General features: G+C 42.7%; 1 protein-coding gene across 1 annotated transcript in view; it reads right to left on the reverse strand.

The window, feature by feature from the left end:
• The window catches only part of LOC132888723 (serine/threonine-protein kinase 32C-like), a 212,250-nt gene that overhangs the window by 56,920 nt on the left and 139,187 nt on the right, over positions 1-16,143 (reverse strand). The gene's annotated exons all lie outside the window — the stretch shown is intronic.

A 16,143-nucleotide genomic window follows, 5' to 3' on the forward strand; every position in this document is an offset into this window, starting at 1 on the left:
CAGTGAATGCTACATGGTTTGCTAGGTACACATGGCTCACTGGTAGCGTTACCACCCATCGATTATATTGCTGGCCCTGTTTGCTAATGAACAATGCCAAATCACAAGCGTGGAGTGTTCATGGTTTCAATGATTTAAAAAATCTAGATAGGGCAACCAAACGCCATGAGAAGTGTCAAGACCACCTTGGTGCTGCTATCCGACTGTCCTTACTAGGCACCATGCCAATAGATAGGGTGGTAGACGAGGGTGTGCGGCTGCAAATCCAGCAGCACAATGCTAAAGTGAGTCGCAATAGAGAGGTATTAAAACGTCTGATAGATGCAACAGCCTACCTAGGCATGCAAGAGTTGTCACTGAGGGGACATGAAGAAGGGGGGAATTCGGACAATAAGGGCAATTACAGGGAGCTAGCGGAGGTTATTGCTCGCTATGATTGTGTTCTGGCAGAGCATCTGGAAAGTTCGACTGTCTTCACAGGCATGTCAAAAACAATCCAGAATGATCTAATATCCGCTATAGCTGGTTCAATTAATTCAGAAATCCAAAAGCAACTTAACACGGCACCCTTCTTCTCATGGCAAATCGACGAGACCACAGACATAAGCTGTCATTCACAGCTGTCTGTCATCTTGCGCTATGTCGATAATCAAGGTACAATTCAGGAACGCTTTCTAGGATTTTTTGATGTGTCCAGTGGTCGCAGTGCACAATCCTTGTTCGATTTCGTGCAGACTGAGTTATCAGGTTTCAATTTCAAGGATAAACTTGTCGCTCAGACTTACGATGGTGCCGCGGTCATGGCCTCGGACTTGAATGACCTTCAGGCTAAAGTGAGAGAATTGGCTCCCTGTGCAACATTTGTCCACTGCTATGCACATCGCTTAAACCTAGTTTTAAGTCAGGGTGTTAAGACCATTCCCCAAGCAAAATACTTCTTTGCTCACTTGGGTGGCTTCACGTCTTTTTTCTCCAAGTCCAGCAAGAGGGTTTCTTTACTCGAGGAGTTCAGTTGCGCCCGCATTCCCCGGAGCGCTCCCACTCGCTGGAACTTTTCCTCTAGGGTCATGAACACGGTTGCTTCAAATTATGACGAACTACTTCAGATTTTCGAGAACATTACTGAGCGCCCAATGATGGATGATGAGACAATACGTTTAGCTGATGGTTTGAGGTCGAAAATGCAAGAGTTTGAATTTGCATTTTTACTCTTCACTTTTGAGCAGTTGTTTTCGCACACTGACGTGGTGTTTGACATCTTGCAGCACAAATCCATGGATGTCGCCTTTTGCAAACGGCGAATAGAGAATCTCCTGCAAATATTGGATGAGCTAAAAGTACAGAGCGCCTTTGACAAAATCTACGCCAGGGCTGCCTCTCTAACAGAAGACCCTGACTTGTCTCACAGGGTCAAAAGAAGGCTGCTTAATCCCTGTCAGTCCTACAGAGCACTTTATGATTCCATCCACAACAACTTGCGCACTCAAATAACTCAGTGCTTTCAACACCTCAACCGCTTGCGCTTCATGGAGCTTTTGGATGCGGCGAAATTCGACTCGTTCAAAATATCATTTCCTACGCAGCTACTGTCAAATTTGATGGAGACATATGGCCACCTTTTTGATCAAGAAAAGCTGAGAATCGAACTGCAGCATTTTTATCACAATGCAGAAATAAATTCATCAAGAAAACTTTGCGATGCCCTTGGCTTCATGAAGTCCAGCGGTCTTGATGGGGCGATGCCACAGTTGTACAGGCTCATGTCCCTGATTGGAACAATTGGCGCAACCTCTGCAGGGGTTGAAAGGATTTTTTCGTGCCTCAAGAGAATTAAAACATACACACGCAACGCAATGGGGCAGGAGAGATTAAAACATCTGGCCATTATTTCAATTGAAAAAAAGATTCTCAAGACACTCCAAAAAGATCCAGCGTGGTACGATCAGGTCACAGATAGATTTGCAAATCAGACAGCACGGAGAATTGACTTGATATATAAATAGGGAGCCTCAATCAGTTGGCCTGAATCATTCCTTAACATCAATGTTTGTCTTAAACACGGCTATATCCCATGTAAATAGTTGTGAAATAATGTTATTGTTGTTCTTTTACTTGTTGACTGTTGCCAGTTGTTTGACACCGTGGAAAGGATGTTAATGAATTATTCAGGAAAAACTATTATCAACTCAACCCGTGCGTGTAACTATAGCCGGTCCAGCAGGTGCGGTCGCATTGGGGCCCGTGACCTTCAACCAAGCATTCCTTCCTCCCTCACTTTTACAAAAGCCAGCCGCCACTGGTGTATATATACATATATATATATATATATATATATATATATATATATATATATATATATAGATAGATAGATAGATAGATAGATAGATAGATAGATAGATATACACACACACCACCGTTCAAAAGTTTGGGGTCACTTTGAAATGTCCTTATTTTTGAAAGAAAAGCACTGTTCTTTTCAATGAAGATCACTTTAAACTAATCAGAAATCCACTCTATACATTGCTAATGTGGTAAATGACTATTCTAGCTGCAAATGTCTGGTTTTTGGTGCAATATCTCCATAGGTGTATAGAGGCCCATTTCCAGCAACTCTCACTCCAGTGTTCTAATGGTACAATGTGTTTGCTCATTGCCTCAGAAGGCTAATGGATGATTAGAAAACCCTTGTACAATCATGTTAGCACAGCTGAAAACAGTTTAGCTCTTTAGAGAAGCTATAAAACTGACCTTCCTTTGAGCAGATTGAGTTTCTGGAGCATCACATTTGTGGGGTCGATTAAATGCTCAAAATGGCCAGAAGAATGTCTTGACTATATTTTCTATTCATTTTACAACTTATGGTGGGAAATAAAAGTGTGACTTTTCATGGAAAACACAAAATTGTCTGGGTGACTCCAAACTTTTGAACGGTAGTGTGTATACATGTTATTTCACCTCCCTCACTGCCATCACCAGGAACTACCTGCAGGCCAGGACAATGAAAACATTTTTACATAGCCTATGGAAATCCAAAGTTTACACATTATCACGCACAGAAATTGCAAAACTAGTTTTAAAACCGCTAAGTTCCAACTGTTAAACATAGCGAGAAGCTGGGCTACGTGTGTGTGTGTAAAGTGTAAACCAGTGCATCCTGACTTTCTAACTATGCCTGTGTGTTGCGTGAGCGGCAGTCAGTCAACAACTCTTCACAAAGTTTCCTTATGAAACAATATGCTCGCTGAAATTATGGCAGGGAACGCCAGATTAAACATTAAAACTGCCTTCTGAGCACTGTATCTACAGGCTAGCACCGAAAGAAGGAGGCTACCAGAAAGGCATCTCTACTCCGTACAATTTTACTTTCACTACGACATTACTTTGAACAGACTATCAAAAAATTGCAAGGTGATATGATAAAGTGGCACAGTTTACTTACAGTCGTTTTTTTTTTTTAAAAACGATGCAATCGTTTTCTGCCTTTTGGCACCCTTCATCATGCCGTGTTGGGGTCCTGAACTAGGAGGAGCTGTCCCCGATATGCCTGTCAAACTTGTTGTGGGTAACCATAGCAACCAAGCTCGAGCTCGCAACCTGTGCAGTCTGCGCAGTTGCAACTATGTATGTACTGCTGTGCACCTCAATAAACCGAATGGTAATTAGTCTTTTGATTTTTCCGTGAGGTTTGCCTTATGCAAAGAAAGACAGCATAGACGTTTTTTCCTCCCTATAAGTGGGGGGGGGACCGAACAAGGTGAATTTAAATCTGGGTGGGACGAATCCCACCTGTCCCCCCCTCTATCTGCGCCTGTGCCTTTTCACCCGCACATTGTTTCACGAATTGTACTGACAGGGACAGGCACGTGCACACATAGGGCTTTAGGGGTGCTTGAGCCCCTGCCCTTTTTGCCTCGAATTAAATGTTGCCCTTTTAAAATAATCTCATCTCATTATCTCTAGCCGCTTTATCCTTCTACAGGGTCGCAGGCAAGCTGGAGCCTATCCCAGCTGACTACGGGCAAAAGGCGGGGTACACCCTGGACAAGTCGCCAGGTCATCACAGGGCTGACACATAGACACAGACAACCATTCACACTCACACCTACGGTCAATTTAGAGTCACCAGTTAACCTAACCTGCATGTCTTTGGACTGTGGGGGAAACCGGAGCACCCGGAGGAAACCCACGCGGAAACGGGGAGAACATGCAAACTCCGCACAGAAAGGCCCTCGCCGGCCTCGGGGCTCGAACCCGGACCTTCTTGCTGTGAGGCGACAGCGCTAACCACTACACCACCATGCCGCCCCTTTTAAAATAATAATGATAATAATCCTAATAATAAATAATACAGTCCTGTTAGAAGTTTAAAACAACGGCGGTACAAAAACTCCACGGCAATCTACCAATTTTCTTGTAATACGGGGTCGTTGTGTGTGTTGAGCTCCTGCTTCTCTGTCCATTGCTGCTCCGCTCGAGTGCAGCCAGAGAGAGGGGGCGCGCGGACGGGAGTGAGAGGGAAGAAGCCGCTGCGCTGCCACAACGATAACAGAGGAGACGTGACAGTGAGGCAGCTTGAACATGTGAGTTATGGTCTAACAGTTAGCCCTTTCAAACTGTATGTACATGACATTTGGGTGTTTGTAGGGCTACTGACATTTATGCGAGTAATTTAAGTCTCTGTAGTTTAATAATCTGCTTGTTAACTGACGTGACCTGACCTGTTACTGTTCACAATCGATTGCCTTGGCCGTGCTTCAGTGTACATGCAAGTATCATATATCGTCGGGAAGCTTACATTCTCCTCTTGTATATATAACTAGTCGTCGACCTCTTCCACAACGTGCTCAAATCAAATGTGGGTTATGTTTCAGAAAAAAACAATGTTATGTGTCAGTTTCTATTTTTGCTGGATGGCCCCCAGAAGGTTACTGCTTTAAGGCCCCTGGCTTCTACCTTATGAGAGGAAGGACTGATTTTTATCATTTTGTCCATTAGGCTATTTACTTATTTGTTCAAAGTTCAGGTTTCACTGTTCAATGTTAAATCTTTAACAATAAAAAAGCCTAATAATGCACCAGTGTTTTATTGCTTTGCATGTCTTCCAAGCCTATGATAATGTGAGTGACAATTTTGCTGACACAAAAGAAATGGCAATTGCATATCACTTTCACCAACACAGGACACATAGCTAAGTACTTACCTTCCTATTAGTACGTTAATTTTAATTCTATATTTCCATATTTTGGAAAGGACCGGGAAAAAAAAAATCATGCACTTGCTGCCCTTTTTCTGACTTTGAGCCCCTGCCCCTCTATAATCCTGTGCACGTCCCTGGACTGGGATGTTTAAGGTTTCTGACTTTGTGGCTTTTTCCATTCAACTTATATTTAATAATGTTCTCCCTTGAAATTTTAAGACGCTCCTTCATGATTGCTACTTATTGCATGAAATTTTCACATTTCATTTCCATGTCATTATGTTTTTTTATTATGACACTGGGTGCAATTTACAGCATTAATATCGAGAACTTGATTTATTTATTTATAATCCTGACAACCTCATTTTGCTATAATCCACTACATTTCTCCAGGTTTCCTGCTAAACTTCTAGTGCCGCTTTCCTAATGCACACTTTTGAGTGACAGTTGAGTAGGTTTGGTGTCACATGACACAACTTCTGGGTATATTCAAATGCACGCAACATACATTTATAGCACACACATACACAGATCTCAGTGAGGGGCCTGCTGCAGTCGAATACTCATGGTAATTTGATAAGTATGAAAGCATCATCCTTATAAATCACAATAAGAGCAGACAGGAGGAGGACAAACAGTGGTGGTCACTGACTTTAAACTCAATCCTTCATGATGACCTACACATCCTCACAAGTCATATGGAAAAAAAGAATTGTGTCCTTTCCGGTTAAGGACAGTGTGACTAGACTGAAGTGGCCATGATATTTATTTCAGTCTAGGTTTAAGAATGGGTCAGGATCATTTCATTTCAAAATCATTGCCAATGTCAAACTTTTCGAGCACAGTAATACAATTTTGACCTCATCAGCTAGGTTTATGGCGGCACGGTGGTGTAGTGGTTAGCGCTGTCGCCTCACAGCAAGAAGGTCCAGGTTTGAGCCCCGTGGCCGGCGAGGGCCTTTCTGTGTGGAGTTTGCATGTTCTCCCTGTGTCCGCGTGGGTTTCCTCCGGGTGCTCCGGTTTCCCCCACAGTCCAAAGACATGCAGGTTAGGTTAACTGGTGACTCTAAATTGACCGTAGGTGTGAATGTGAGTGTGAATGGTTGTCTGTGTCTATGTGTCAGCCCTGTGATGACCTGGCGACTTGTCCAGGGTGTACCCCACCTTTCGCCCGTAGTCAGCTGGGATAGGCTCCAGCTTGCCTGCGACCCTGTAGAACAGGATAAAGCGGCTAGAGATGATGAGAGATGAGATGAGCTAGGTTTATCTCCAAGGTAACGTTTAACCAGCTAATAAGCTCTCAAGAAGTGTTTTATGGAGCAAACAAAAATCCTGTTTTAAAGTGTATGTAATGCCTCTAAACCACACTTTTTTCCTTTGTACAACCCTGATTCCAAAAAAGTTGGGACAAAGTACAAATTGTAAATAAAAACGGAATGCAATAATTTACAAATCTCAAAAACTGATATTGTATTCACAATAGAACATAGACAACATATTAAATGTCAAAAGTGAGACATTTTGAAATTTCATGCCAAATATTGGCTCATTTGAAATTTCATGACAGCAACACATCTCAAAAAAGTTGGGACAGGGGCAATAAGAGGCTGGAAAAGTTAAAGGTACAAAAAAGGAACAGCTGGAGGACCAAACTGCAACTCATTAGGTCAATTGGCAATAGGTCATTAACATGACTGGGTATAAAAAGAGCATCTTGGAGTGGCAGCGGCTCTCAGAAGTAAAGATGGGAAGAGGATCACCAATCCCCCTAATTCTGCGCCGACAAATAGCAATATCAGAAAGGAGTTCGACAGTGTAAAATTGCAAAGAGTTTGAACATATCATCATCATCTACAGTGCATAATATCATCAAAAGATTCAGAGAATCTGGAAGAATCTCTGTGCGTAAGGGTCAAGGCCGGAAAACCATACTGGGTGCCCGTGATCTTCGGGCCCTTAGACGGCACTGCATCACATACAGGCATGCTTCTGTATTGGAAATCACAAAATGGGCTCAGGAATATTTCCAGAGAACATTATCTGTGAACACAATTCACCGTGCCATCCGCCGTTGCCAGCTAAAACTCTATAGTCCAAAGAAGAAGCCGTACCTAAACATGGTCCAGAAGCGCAGACGTCTTCTCTGGGCCAAGGCTCATTTAAAATGGACTGTGGCAAAGTGGAAAACTGTTCTGTGGTCAGACGAATCAAAATTTGAAGTTCTTTATGGAAATCAGGGACGCCGTGTCATTCGGACTAAAGAGGAGAAGGACGACCCAAGTTGTTATCAGCGCTCAGTTCAGAAGCCTGCATCTCTGATGGTATGGGGTTGCATTAGTGCGTGTGGCATGGGCAGCTTACACATCTGGAAAGACACCATGAATGCTGAAAGGTATATCCAGGTTCTAGAGCAACATATGCTCCCATCCAGATGACGTCTCTTTCAGGGAAGACCTTGCGTTTTCCAATATGACAATGCCAAACCACATACTGCATCAATTACAGCATCATGGCTGCGTAGAAGAAGGGTCCGGGTACTGAACTGGCCAGCCTGCAGTCCAGATCTTTCACCCATAGAACACATTTGGCGCATCATAAAACGGAAGATACGACAAAAAAGACCTAAGACAGCTGAGCAACTAGAATCCTACATTAGACAAGAATGGGTTAACATTCCTATCCCTAAACTTGAGCAACTTGTCTCCTCAGTCCCCAGACGTTTACAGACTGTTGTAAAGAGAAAAGGGGATGTCTCACAGTGGTAAACATGGCCTTGTCCCAACTTTTTTGAGATGTGGTGTTGTCATGAAATTTAAAATCACCTAATTTTTCTCTTTAAATGATACATTTTCTCAGTTTAAACATTTGATATGTCATCTATGTTCTATTCTGAATAAAATATGGAATTTTGAAACTTCCACATCATTGCATTCTGTTTTTATTTACAATTTGTACTTTGTCCCAACTTTTTTGGAATCGGGGTTGTACAAAGCAGCAATCATTATGTTGCTTGACCATGTATTTTCAAATCATAGCTGATCCAAGAGGCCATAAATTAATGGAAAATCAATAAGATCAGCCGATTTTCACGGAATCTGCCGAGACTGATCCGGAAGATCCCGAAGGGGTGCGTGACGTCACGTGTAACAATTCAGGTATCAATTTCGTTCATGTGCGCAGCAGTGGTTAGACCAGTCTCGATATGGAATCACGTTTTGGAGAGAATTCTGATGGTGACTGAGATTCTTATATGTCGGATGAAGGGGCAGATGATTATCAAGGATATTCTGGAGTAAATGGTTCTCTTTTCAAGCCCCCAAGATGAGAAACTGCCAGTTCACTCAGTTCACGACAGTCTTCCTCTGTAGTGCACGAGATAGATAGATGGATGGATGGATGGATGTGCAGAACACGGTGGTTACCCTTCATCATGTTTTCCTGAACAAAACTAAAAACAAATTGAGTCTTGCAATATTGCAATCTGAGAGCATTTAACATGTTTTAGTTAATAATTAATGATGATCACGTGCGCGCATTTTTCTTCCTGTTAAAGTGCATCAGATATGATAAGATCGGATGTCGCAAGCGTGTAAATGTTGCTCATAATCCTGTGTCTGGTGCACTGTGTGTGTGTGTGTGTGTGTGTGTGATAATAGGGGAATCGATGAACTGTCCAAATGTCAGATCAAATGTCATTTATTAAATAAATGGGTTTCTTTTTGCTCCAATAATTCCCATGTGGTCGTTCTGGTGGTGATGAACACTTGATGAATCAAATTTATTATTAGTAGGCGACACGAAATCTGCCCGCTTCGTTTGCACAAACCTCACCCACTGTCGCTTTAGATTAGTGTCATTTCTCGGAAATTCGTGAAATGAATGTCCTGCTGTATATGGATTTGAACATCCAAACACAACGCAGCGCTTTCCCATAGTTATTTTTGTAAGATTCCAATAATAATCTCCAATTTCAGCGAGTAAAAAAGCACGGAGTCAGATGAACGGAAATGACCCAGATAACCGTGGTTCCATGCGTGACGTCATGCGAGATTAGCCCTGAGGCAAGGCTGCCTTTTTCCGGGATCCAGAAGCCGCGATTTATCGATAGTTTTGCGCTTGATAATAAAACAACAAATAATTAACATTATTTTCCCCCTGCTTTATTAATTCATTTTGGTTGTCGTTACTAATGATATATATTCATTTTAAAGCATTACAATAAGGCATTACATACACTTTAATATCTATTTATGCAACAATGTCAATGTAGTATAGGGGAGTGGGTAAATTTGAGACACTTAAAAAGGTGACACGAGACATTAGGACATGAAAGAAACCACATATTTTGTAACTTATTAAAATGCAATGTTTTTGGTAAATTGGTATGAGAGGACCTCAAATTCTTCAGAAATAGTTTCAATATGAACGAGTGGATTTAAAAAAAATATCAACAACATGCTCAGCTCTGCTCTGTGTTGAAGTAGGTCAATCAAACCATCGAAGTTCATGGATCCTCACGCTCTGGTCTGTCCCTGAACAAATCACTCACACGCTTGCTGACATTTCAAGGTTTAAGGATAAGTGTGGTAATCAGGGACATCGTGAGGCTTAAAGGACATTATATAGTTCCAGCAAAGTTCTAGGCCACGCTTCAAGGGCAGTACAGAGCGACTGTGAGGATGTAGTGAGGGGTCTTCTCTAGCCAATGATGGAGAGAGAGAGAGAGAGAGAGAGAGAGAGAGAGAGAAATGGAGGAGAAGGAAGAAGGCTAATGCTGGCTGGAAAGAGTTTGAGAGGCAGACTGAAGTAATCAGGACATGATGACAAATGAGTCAGGGGAAGCAGAGAGAGAGAGAGAAAGAGAAAGAGGGAGGGAAAGAAAAGTGTGATAGAGAGAGACAGAGGGAGGGCACTGCATTCGCCTGAAATTTGCGCAGTGCCCCAGAAAATAGTCAGAGGAAGCTTGGCAGTGGGTAGATGAGCAACTCGATCAGACCACACACACACACACACACACAATTCCTTTTGGTCTTGCCCTCACAGTACATTAAGTGCTCTGTACCTTTTTCTCTTTCTATCCTGAGCAGGTTCCTCCCTCGTCCCTTCCCTCTTCCATCTCTCCTCTGGCCTTATTCTACAAGGTGTACTTTGAAAGTAGTGTCCTGGATGAACTTCAAAACTAAAGTTGCTCCTGCAAACTTTATTAAATGCTGAAGAATTGAGAGCAGTGTCCTTTATGAAGAGCACCTGTGCCACCTGAATGACCAGACCAGATATCAACACCATCCTTAATGTACAAATATAAAACACAAATATAGAAAATCACCCTAATCACACACCTGTGTTACTGTTCACTATGTTACATAGTAATTTTATCCAGATTTTTTTTCTACTTTATGACACTCCTTGATAATTTATGTTAAAAGTGGAATTCGAAAAACACACCAGCAACATGTAAGATATTAAAATATCAAATAAAAAAGCAAAATGTATTTATGTAAAAGATATTGCATAAATGGGCCACAGTTAAAGGAACACTCTACCTTCAAACACATGAAATGTGTTTAAAGTGAAATATGTGTGATATGCTTAGCAGTTATATCACAAGTTGGCCTAGTGGTTAGTGTGTCCACCGCTCGACTGAGAGATCGCGAGTTCTACTTGCAGTTGGGTCATATCGAAGACAATCATAAAAATGGTGCCATCTGGCAAGGCACGCTGCAATACAGATGTGAGTAGGGAAGGCAAACTCTCATGGTTACCAGAGGACTAGCCCCCCCGTAACCCTAACTGTACAGGTGAGAGGCTGAGGGCTATGGAAATGGAGCTCAGTGCTGCACCCATATGCCTCAAAGAGCTAGAGTTAGTACTGGGACAGGAGACTGCCTGGGAAGACCAGGTCCTGGCGTGGAAGGGACTTTGACTTTTGCTTAGCGGTTATGTTGCTAATTTGTTGGTTGGTCGGTCCTGTATTTAGGGTGGCACGGTGGTGTAGTGGTTAGCATTGTCGCCTCACAGCAAGAAGGTTCTGAGTTCGAGCCCAGTGGCCGATGGGGGCCTTTCTGTGTGGAGTTTGCATGTTCTCCCCGTGTCCGCGTGGGTTTCCTCTGGGTGCTCTGGTTTCCCCCACAGTCCAAAGACATGTGGTTTGGTTAACATGAGGCAGCCTTGGATGGACTGAAGTACCCTTGAGCAAGGCACCTACCCCCAACTGCTCCCCAGGCGCTGTAGCATGGCTGCCCACTGCTCTGAGTATGTGTGTGTGCTCATTGCTGACTTATGTTTGTGCATGCGTGTGTTCACTGCGTCAGATGGGTTAAATGCAGAGGATGAATTTCACTGTGCTTGAGTGTGCATGTGACAAATGAAGGCTTCTTCTTCTTCATTTTCATTATTTATAGGAGAAGTTAGTGGATGCATGCCAGTCTGATATAACAGGAGGATGTTGCTAATGCAGTTACAATGGCATTTAATAGGAGCAAAAATGTGTGGAAAAAATGTGTTAAAAAAAAAGTGTGAAAAAAATAACGGTCAGATTTTGCTGTTAGCGCCAAAAACAAAAGAGCAACAGTTTCTTTCTTCACCATTTTCCAACAACATTCAGTGTTACATTAATGAGAAATGCAACACAGAAGTAGTAGAGACAACAAATGTTGGACTCAAAGTTCCAGAATGCAATGCAGCTAGATGAAGAGGATGTACTGGGTTACAGGCATTTAGCAGACATTTTTATCTTGAGTGACATACAACATACTGAGAGTAGCCTGGGGAGCAGGTGCCTTGTTCAAGGGCACTTCAGCAATTCCTGCTGGTCTAGGGAATTGAACCAGCAACCTTTCAGCCACAAAGCTGCTTCTCTAACCATTAAGCCATGGCTTCCCTATTATGGCAGAGACTCAGCTCAGCTAGACAGCAAGTTGCTGGTAGTACTGTATTAACATGAATGTTGAATCTTTAAAGTTGCATTATGTAGGAATTTTTCCTTAAAATATCAGATTAAAATGATTTTGATTGTACAATATGGAGAATGGCTTGTCTTCCATTCTGAATCCGTATCCAGTACACCAGTTATAGCACTTTGTAACTCTGGTGGCGTGTCCCAGAGACACTTCATGAGAACTGCATAACACTTTACAGCACCTTGTCACATCAATAACTATGGGTGTAGATCGGTATTTGTAATTTTTTCGGATGACAAAAGTCATCTAATCTCAGTTCCTTCCCAGGCTAGCATGCAAATAAATAAATTAACCTCACGCCAAAATGTTTGGTCCATCTTTATCAATCTCATGCCAAATAACAACCTTGCAAAGCTATCTCAGCTAGCTTGTAATATATTACACTGTATATTATGTGCAATATGTGCCTATATCATGTCGTCAACAACTTTTTATTCGAGTACACACATACTGCACATTCAACACTCAGCAAATAATACTTAACAAGTAAATATCCCAAATGAGGGTGGGTTCTCTTTTGAGTCTGGTTCCTCTCGAGGTTTCTTCCTCACGTCGTCTGAGGGAGTTTTTCCTTGCCACTGTCACCACAGGCTTGCTCATTGGGGATAAATTAGGGATAAATTTTTCTCATGTTTAAAGCCTTTAATTTTCTGTAAAGCTGCTTTGCGACAATGTCTATTGTTAGAAGCGCTATACAAATAAACTTGACTTGGCTATTTAAGCAAAGCTAAAACTTTGTCATTCTTTACATTAGTGTTCATCTCTGATGTCTCAATAAATAAATAAAAATGCAGTCATATTTGTGTACAATCCTATTTATAGTACTCTACCTTGTCAATTGACATGGTCCTGACATTATTCTGACATTGTTGGTTCTGTATCCCTCAGCTTGTCAACAAATGCACGTGTATAGCTGTCCATGAGGGGAGCTCAAAGCACGATCTGTATTTACGACAATGGTGTAAAACTGAATTACACACTGCAACTGTATGGGGAGCCCGGGGCAAACAATACCAAGTCTCGCATAATGGGGCTTTAAAACTTTATCTGTCTGAGCAGTGTACAGATGGGTTAGGTGATAGTGCTGGACAGACAAAAGGACTAAAGTCCTGCCCATTGTCTTTTGGTAAAGGTAAAGCAAGGGCTGAGCATGCAGTTAAACAGCATCGTTGGTAATGTAGGAGACCATTAACCAAAGTTAAAATAGACCAACCTGTCGATGAAAGAATTTTGAACTAAAACAATTTTCATCCAGGCATAAGCTTAGTATACTTAAAGCAGCATTATGTAGGAATTTTACCTTAAAATACAAGCTTCAGAATAATTTTGATGGTATATTGTAATACGGATATTGGCTTGTCTTGCATACCAACTCCGTGCCTGGAACACCAGCTATAACACTCAGTGCGTTTACATGCACATAGAGAGAATCGAATTTCTGCCGTTGCTCGACTGAAATCGAAGTTCTAAATGCCATGGATACACCTTAGCTAGGCTGAAATTGAACCGAACTTGATTTCTCGTAATCGAGCTACGTGACCTAGATTATGCGATTTTTGCCGAGCTACTTAGTGCATGTATACCCTATCGAGCTATGTAGTCGAGCTACTTACTTCAGCACTGCCCCTTCCGGAAGTGACGAGTGACGAGACCACAAGAGGGAAACACGACAGCCTCGGTCGGCATGACAACAGTAGTAGCGAGCAGCAGAAGAGGTCAGGAGGAACAAACGAAGAAGAGAAAATGGCGAGCAGAAACGTGCACTTCTGGAGCAATGAGGAGAAAGAGTTCATGCTCATTCAGCTTAAGGAGTTGAATATATTAAAATTCATGGACGGGAGAAAAATGCGCAATGGAGAACACGGAACTGATAACTTTGTTTACACTCTTGAATAGCTCTTCATGACAACCGGAAGTGTACCAACACGATGGGGCGTGTAGCGCCACCTGTGGCTCGGGTGCACAATGTACCTCACACAATAGCTCGATTTCCTTGTGTGCATGTAGGATTGGATTTCTCTGGCACCCTGCTGGGACCTTCAGCTCGATTACCGACAGCAGCTCGATTTGGATGTGCATGTAAACGTACTGACTATGTAACTCTGGTGGAGCATCCCTGAGGCTTCTTGTGAGCACCGTGTAACGCTTTACGACACCACATCACACATCAACAGCTATGAGTCTTCAACTTGCTATAAGAAGAATCTCTCAGTAACAGAACAAGATACCAGACAAGAGCAAATCTTGGACTGGCTTTTACTCACTGGCAAGAGATAAAAGAGATAAATGGCTGCAATATAGATGCTGAGCTGGCCTTCTCTCTCTTAAACTAGTTAGTGATATTATGTTGCTGCCTTGCAAGCACAGCATTTCAGCAAAATTAAAACTTTGTCATTCCTTTTTGGAATAAACCAGGCTTTAATAAGCTGATAACCAGTGTTGGCTGGTGGTTATATTTTTGAGTGAGGGTGAGGACAGTGAATAATATACATCACAAATATAGAATTTAAAAGTTTATATATAACTTTTGGCATTTGAATCTGAACTGTGTTTCATGTCAATAACAAAAACAGTACACAGAAAAGTTTTAACTCTTTCGTTCAAACCATCCATCCATTATCCGTAACTGCTTATCCTGTACAGGGTCACAGGCAAGCTGGAGCCTATCCCAGCTGACTATGGGGGAGAGGCAGGGTACACCCTGGACAAGTTGCCAGGTCATCACAGGGCTGACACATAGCCCAAGTTTACATTAGACCATATCAGCGGATCATCAGATTAACGTTTTTAAAACGATTAGTGTGCACACAGCAACACCAATACACGATTTGCGTGCACACAGCAACACCAATACACGGATACGCTCGGCTCCGCAGGCATCCTGCGCTCCAAATCACTCCGCCCTGAACAGCGAGTGCCCTCTGGAGGGTGCGCACTCCGGCCCTGCGCAGCTCACAGAGCACGCGAGTGAAGTGCACAAGCAGTTATTCGGGACTGAGCCGCTGTGTGTGATCCCAGCGCATATCACTTACCACTTGCAAGTGGAAGGATGGCAAGCCTAAAGACAATCATAACTACACAATGGGCAGTATTTGCATCAGTATTTGCAGTATTTTCATACTTTTATACTCTTTAATGAAAGGTGATACAAGGCGGAAGTCCGCGCCGTTTTTCAGCAGTCGCGTCACATGACCAACGCCAGCGAATCAGGAAGGTGGATGTCACAGTGACGTTGTCCAATGACGACGCCAGCTAGAGCTCAGCACAGCGTATCCGCGTATCTCAATGTTTACACAGCACCGGAGCTGACACGATCTGGATTGAATACGTGGACCCTGGCGGATTCCCGTTTCCCGGCGTTTCCAGGCGGTTTAATGTAAACAGACAGTGCATCCGCGAAGAAAACGAGACAGATACGGTCTAATGTAAACTTGGCCATAGAGAGACACAACCATTCACACTTACGGTCAATTTAGAGCCATCAATTAGCCCAACCTGCATGTCTTTGGACTGTGGGGGAAACCGGAGCACCCGGAGGAAACCCACACAGACACGGGGAGAACATGCAAACTCCGCACAGAAAGGCCCCTGTCAGCCATTGGGCTCAAACCCAGAACCTTCTTGCTGTGAGACAACAGTGCTAACCACTACACCACCGTGCTGCCCTTGTTCAAACCAATAAACACTAAGCTTACGGTTTCATCACCTGTCCTTTTGTGTTATTTGTACTGTGATTAGACAACATGTGCTCAGTCTTTCAGTTTCAACTTTCAGTTTCTCCTCCAAACATATTCTAATGGAAGAATAATGATAGAGTAAATAATCCACTTTCTTCATATTCATTACACCTGCAACTGGGTTTGTAATACGCCAACTGGTGACGTATTCCAGAATTGTCACCAAAAACGGGCTAGCCCACTGGAGCGCCACGCTAGGGGAATGAAATGTCATGCTGTGAAATCACATGAAAGGACTGATTGGCTGCAT

Source organism: Neoarius graeffei, chromosome 7, assembly GCF_027579695.1.
Source record: "Neoarius graeffei isolate fNeoGra1 chromosome 7, fNeoGra1.pri, whole genome shotgun sequence".
NCBI classification, from domain to species: Eukaryota; Metazoa; Chordata; class Actinopteri; order Siluriformes; family Ariidae; genus Neoarius; species Neoarius graeffei.